We start from the raw sequence: 6,812 nt of genomic DNA, 5'->3' as shown, positions 1-6,812 counted from the left end.
TCAGCTCTCTATGTGGGCAGCACCACTCCTGGGCAGGCTGTACTTTTTTCACACAGGGCAGCTCTTCTTGGGGGGCACACTTCTTGAGCGTGGGGCACCCCTATGCAGCATGGCACTCCTTGTGCGTGGCAGCACTGCGTGTAGGTCAGCTTAGCACACAGGTCAGGAGGCCCTGGGTATCAATCCCTGGACCCTCCATATGGTAGGCGGATGCTCTGTCAGTTGAGCCATGTCCACTTCCCATATGACACCCCCTATTGATTTGGCTTCTTCAGTCACTGTTTCTTACTAACAATACTGAAGGGTTTCAGGAGCATCCATTTTATATATTTCAAATGTAAGTAAATTATACTGTGGTGGTTTGGAGCTCTGAGCCCCAGAAAAACATGTTCTTAACCTTAATCCATTCCCAGGGGCATGAACCCATTATAAATAGGACCTAACTTCGGTTAGGATGTGGTTCATCTTAACCAAGATGGGTCTTGATCCTATTACAGGAGTCCCTTTATAAGCAGAGTGAAATTTAAACACAAGAGAAAGAAAGCTACAGGGAGCAGCCAGAAGTTAGAAGTCAACAGAACCCAGAAGAGAAGCCAGGAGAGACTGCCATGTGCATTATCATGCAACAGAAAAGCCAAGGACAAAGTATTGCCAGTAGCCAGCCTCCAAATGCCAGTTTTCTGGGATTACACCTAAATTTTGGATTTCTCCTAACCTCAAAACCTTAAGCCAATAAACTCCCATTGTTTAAGCCAAACCATTCCTGGTATTTGTGTTTGCAGCCAGGAAAAGAAAACATCTACTTAAAAAAGTATTTCCCAAACCCTATTTTCTTTAGTTAAAATGGAAATCAATTTAAAAAGCATCTTTAAAAATCAAACAAGAAAAAAGACAAATTTGTTTATTTTGTCTTTTATCTGAGGAAAGGATTCTTTACATGAGTTAAAGCCAGAATCATCCTTTCCTGGTCTTTTCAGTGCTCATGAGTGAATCCTGTAGCTAAAGGCAAATTTCCATTTCAGCCTCCTAGGTGACCTTAATTACCTGGTGGAAATCACTGAAGGTGATGCTGAGTGATATTTGAGCCTGTCATTTTCTTTTACTATTTGGGGGATTTGGATATTTTCCACTCTAATGTGCCAAAATATTCAATCAGCTTAAATTATGCATGCACTCCAGATCAAGCCAGCTAGATGTCAGGAGCAATTCAAGATTGCTTTTGAATTTGGGAGACTGAAAGCCAGCAAGATAAAAGTTTAGGAGAGCTAGATGTAAATTAACCTTTGCAATATTGGTAAAAACAGTTAGAGAAGTGAGAAAACTTTTTCTTCCTAGCTGTACCAATTGCTGGAGTTGTTACACAACGTTTATTAGTAACATTCTAGCAGTATTGAACAGACAGGTTTAATTTCTAATACCTATCTTGAGTTTCCAAGTCTTTATGATTTTTACAAATAGATGGCAGGTAGCATGTTATATTTATCGCTTCTTTTGTGATTGTGACAATGCTGCCACTTCTCTGGGTCCCTGAGTTCATTTTTCAGTGGAAAATTTTCAGGGTCAAATTGACTATATCCAAGAGGGTTCTGGAATTTCTAGCTACCTTAAATGTCACAATTAATTATTAACGGAACTTTAATTTAGTAAACATTTGTAAAATGTCTACTATGTGACAGAAACTGAGCTAGGGTCAGCATGAATGAGATACTGACCCTGCACACCAGCCATTCCTAAGTACCTTGCACATAGCCACTAACTCTGCTGCAAAGCAGGATGGGGTAAGAGAAGGATGTGTTAGATTTTGACAGATATGCAATGGCAGGTGAGGGTGTTCCAGACAGAAGAAACAATTTGAGCCAAGACATGGTGTTATAAGAAAACCAAGCATGCTCTGATCACAGTAAGCAAACCAGTTTAGGCTTATTATACAGGGAGAAGAGGTAGTTGAATGAGGAAAAGGGGATTGGCAGGACACAAAAAACCTTGAAAGAATTTTGGAAAACTTTGAGTAACTTTGAATAACAGAGATTTGTCAATATTTAGTAGGTACTAGGGAGCCCCTTAAGGTTTCTGAGCAGAGGAACAACAGAACTGTTTTTGGAAGACAATTCAGGCCGCAATTTCACAAGAATCCTAGCCAGGGCAGTGGCTGTCTAAAGGGCTGATACCCTTTTGCTGACCTCACCTTCATTGGGCCAGCACTGTGGAGTATGGTACACCAGGAACATGGAGATGAACAACCAAGTGCTTCAGCTTCAAGAAATCCATAGTGCACTCAAGTTAATATAAAGTAGGGTTTTTGACTGTATCTCTGCAGTTAATAACTAATCCTCAGACAAAAGGTGAGAAGTACCAACAATCACCCAGAATTAGTATTTGCTAAAACCAGATGGTTTCACATTTGGAAATGTATACAGATGATAGGTTATAACTTTTCTCTTTTTTCAGGTATGTGCTAAAAACAAATAAGCAAGCAAACAAACACGACAACAAAAACAAGGATACATAGTCTTTATCACCAATATTTTGGATTCAAAAGATCTGAGTTGTAATCCTGTAATTTATCTGCTCTGGACCTCATTTATAAATTAGAAACAGTTATGATTCCTGGTCTTTTTGCTTTGAATAAGATGATGGATACTAACATATTGTGCAAACTCTGGAAAGTGAGAGATCATCATAAGAGTTCAAACTTGTGGTACATCAAAGCTACGTTGTAAGATGGCTAGAGCAGGAGATGGGTTGAGTTTCCCCACTTGCTTCCCATACTGTTTAAAGCTCAGAATTTGGATCCTCATGACCATCTAGATAGTTCCAACAAGTTGTATTTCCCCCAACCATACCGTAAGCTCCACATTGATAGGAACCATGCCTGTTATTCACCCATATATCACATAATGCCTAGAACATTTTCTGATACAGAGCAGACACTCAACAGAGATAGGCTGAATGAAATAAAATCGTTGGTGACTGTCCCCTTCCCTTCACATTAGATGCAGCCCTCTTATTTCTCAACTATCAGCTTACATATATATGTAAAATAATACATATATTATTTTCATTCACAAAAAATTGATTATCTACTACATGCTAGATATTGTGTTAAACACAGAAAATAAAATGGTGAGAAAAAATTATGTGCTGCCTGCTTTCATGGAATTTATAATAAATAGATTGCATTATGCTCAATTTCATGAATATATTTCATTACCTTTTCCAAACTCTTTCTGTACATTATTATTTCTATTTAGATTAAATATATGTCCTTGAGATCATTGGAAACATCTTGGAGATGCACAGTTCAAGTTATGAAATTCTGTCATAAGAATTAGTAACTACAAATTTTTAAATCTTATAGTACAAAAATAATCTATATTCATAACACTGATCTTAAAAATAATCACATCAAAAAAAATTTTAATGGTTTTGGTTATTGGCACAGTCCTTATTGGCTGGGATAATGTGGAAAACTGAATTTTAAAAATTCAGTGTGTTTTTAAAATGTGTTCTAACAATCAACCAAAGAGTTAGTGTGTGAATATACATTCACATGTGTGTGCTACCTGGCACCAGAGATCCAATTAACAAATGTTCATGCTTTCAATGAGGTACTTTGGTGAATTACAAAAAATAAAAAAACAAAAGGCTGAAAAAAGAGGGTTCTGGAAAATGACAAGACATGAATTTATCAAAACTGTTAATCAAGAAAACCTCTAAGAAAGATTTGAGATAACTTGCCATTGAAAGATTGCCTACTTTCAGGGCTATATTTTCCTCCCATCTTTTTTTTTTTGGTGGGTAGGGTACTGATTTCTAACTTTCTAGTGTTGTGATCAGAGAATATAGTGTAAAATTCCTTAAATGTAGAGAGAATTTCTCAAATGTATAGGGACTTACTATCATGGCTCAAACTGATGTCAATTTTCTATAGAAATCTTGTGTGGGCTCAAAAATGGTATGTACTCTCCTATTGCTGTGTTTTAAATGTATGTTATTAGGTATATATGAATTTATAATTATCTTCTTAGATAATTGGAGCTTTTATCAATATTTAGTAAACCAATATATAATAAACTTTATTTCTAGCAATATTTATAAAGTCTATCCTGTCTGGCTTTTCCCTAGAATTTTTTTTTCCATCTGTTTGCTATAAACTCTATGTCTCTTATGCCTTTATATTTTGATTGTATCTTTTGTAAATACCATATAGCTGAGTCTGCTTGCTTGTTTTTAAATCCAGCCTAAAAATCTCTTTTAACTAGAGTTTAGTTCATTCACATTGATTGTGATGACTGTTAGTTTGAGTTAATTTCTTTCACCTTATTGTATATTTTCCCTTTGTTCTTCTTTTTTCATATTTTAAAAAAATTGTTTTGATGCATCAAGTATAAAAAGAAAAGTGAAAAAATAGATGTTTCAGATATAAGATGATATGGTATCCCATCCCAGCTGGATCAAAGGTTTGATTTTTCAAAGATTCCTTTCTAGTCATATTATTAAGCATAAACACATATCATAAATATCATGAAAAAATAAAATATAAGTTCTGCCTTTGCTTTTGGAAAACAGCTGAGAAATAACAGAAAATTCTTTGAGAAATGCAGAAAAATTCTTTTATTTTTCATAGTAGCTAATATACCTCTTTTTGGCATTAGACACATTTTTGTTTAAAACATTTGTAATACAGCATAATTTTACTCTTTAAAAAAATCACATCTGCCAGTAAAAACTACCCAGTATTTACCATGCTGATCTTTAAATTCCTTTACTAAAAATGAAGTTATAATATACACACAATTCATAACTTTTTAGAACATTCTGCACAATAGATTTTAGTCAGTGGAATGAACAATTACTCAGAAAAGCAGAACAGTTTCATTTGCAATATGATTTGGTAAACAATCTTGTTTTCCAGTAAAAAGATTTCATGAGCAGAAACATTGGGTTCTTTGAGGTTTCATCGATCAAGAGAATGTTTCTAAGCAAACATTTCTTAACAGGTTAATCACAGATCTGGAGTCTTCACTCTTCTTTATAGCACTGTCAAACATGATCACGTTAGCTCCTACCTTTGCAAATTTATGAACAGTATCAGGACCTACTCCACCAGTGACCTTAATGTCCAACTATGGGAACTGGGTCCTTAACCAGTGAACCCTTGGCATCTGCTCTCCAAATCCAAGTTCTACTCTCATAACCAAGGCTATATCTATCTTTTTAGCCCACATTGCCAAATACTCAGGTATAGTTCCTGGTTTGAGGGTCAAGTGAACCTTCATCCCATTCTTTCAGATATTTTTCATCTAAGTTTGGGGTTCTCAGTGGCTTTGAAATGAAAGGCATATTGACTGACTTCTGCTAAGCCATTGGTTTTATCCAGTGTTCCAGCCTGGATACCATCATATGCATGACCTAGCTGCATTCAAAGGCTTAGTACCATAGGGTGACCAAAGGTGATGTTGGGGACAAAATGCCCATGCATTACATTCAGGTGCAAATAATCAGCCCCAGAGCCCAGCACTCTGCCCCTTAGTTGGCCAGGTCATTTGGGGAGATGGGCAGGCTGATCTTGCAGTGAAGCGCCATGGTTCTGGTTCCCAGGACCTCTGATCTGCCTTTTTAATTTTCCTTTTTTATTCTTTTTTCTTTCCATCTGTCTTAGCTTACCAGGTTGCTATGACAAAAACACCACACAATGCTTTGGCTTAACATTGAGAGTTTATTAAAAGGCCAGCAGTCCAAAATCAAAGCATCAGCAAAGCCCTGCTTTCTCCCAAATCTATGGCATTCTGTGCTGGCTAACAGCAATCCTTGAGGTTTTTTGGCTTGCATCTTTACCTCCTTTCATCACCTGGCAATTTCTCACTTCTTGTGTCAGCTCTTCCAGTTTTGGCTGACTTCTGTCTTCTTCTTGTGTGGACTTCTCTAACTTCTGGTTTCCCTTTTCCTGCTTTCTTCCAAGAAACCAAGTCCCCCTACAAGTCTCAGTAATGTGTATTAAGATCCACCATCAATCAGCTGGGCCACACCTTAATTAAAAAATAACCTCTTCAAGAAATCCTATTTAAATGGGTTTGTATCCACAGGATTGTGGAGTAAGATGAAGAAAATGTCTATGTTGGGTTATATAATTCAATATACCATACCACCTTTTGGATGGTTTGTGATTCCCGACCCACCCATTCCATTCAATTTATTATCCTCCACAATTAGAAGTCTTATATTATGCTTTGCTTTTCCTAGTGCCAACCCTTTAAATTTTAACATGTCCACTTACTTTTATAAAGTGTAAAGTAAATGAAAAAATTATCTCCCTTTTGAACAGATATTAAAATGCTTCAGATGAGAAGCAGATGTGGTTCAAGTGATTGGGCCCCTGTCTACCCTATGGGAAGTCCAGGGTTTGACTCCCAAGGCCTCCTGGTGAACGCAGGCTGGCCTGCACAGTGAGCTGGACCACCACACGGAATGCTGACCCATGCAGGATCTCTGGCCTGCACAGGAGTGCTGGCCCATGCAGAGAGCTGGTGCAGCAAGATGACGCAACAAAGAGACACAGAGGAGAGACAATAAGTGACGCAGCAGACCAGGGAGCTGAGGTTTTGAAGCAATTGAGTGCCTCTCTCCCACTCTGGAAGGTCCCAGAATCAGTTCCCGGTGCCCTTGAAAGAGAAAGACCAGAAGAGAAGACAAGCAGACACAGAAGAACATGGGGCAAATGGACACAGAGAGCAGACAGCTAGTGCAAACAATGGGGAGGGCGGGGGGGGGGGGGGCGATTAATAAATAAGAAATATTTTTTTAAAAAGTCA

At 37.5% G+C, this 6,812-nt stretch overlaps 1 pseudogene; it reads right to left on the bottom strand.

Moving 5' to 3' along the window:
• Positions 1–4,964: 4,964 nt before the first annotated feature.
• On the bottom strand, positions 4,965–5,586 carry LOC101425784 (ribulose-phosphate 3-epimerase-like protein 1; annotated as a pseudogene).
• Positions 5,587–6,812: the final 1,226 nt, after the last annotated feature.

This window comes from Dasypus novemcinctus, chromosome 4 (genome assembly GCF_030445035.2).
Source record: "Dasypus novemcinctus isolate mDasNov1 chromosome 4, mDasNov1.1.hap2, whole genome shotgun sequence".
NCBI classification, from domain to species: Eukaryota; Metazoa; Chordata; class Mammalia; order Cingulata; family Dasypodidae; genus Dasypus; species Dasypus novemcinctus.
Note: the sequence above shows the minus strand (reverse complement) of the source record. Positions and strands in the feature narration are given on the sequence as shown.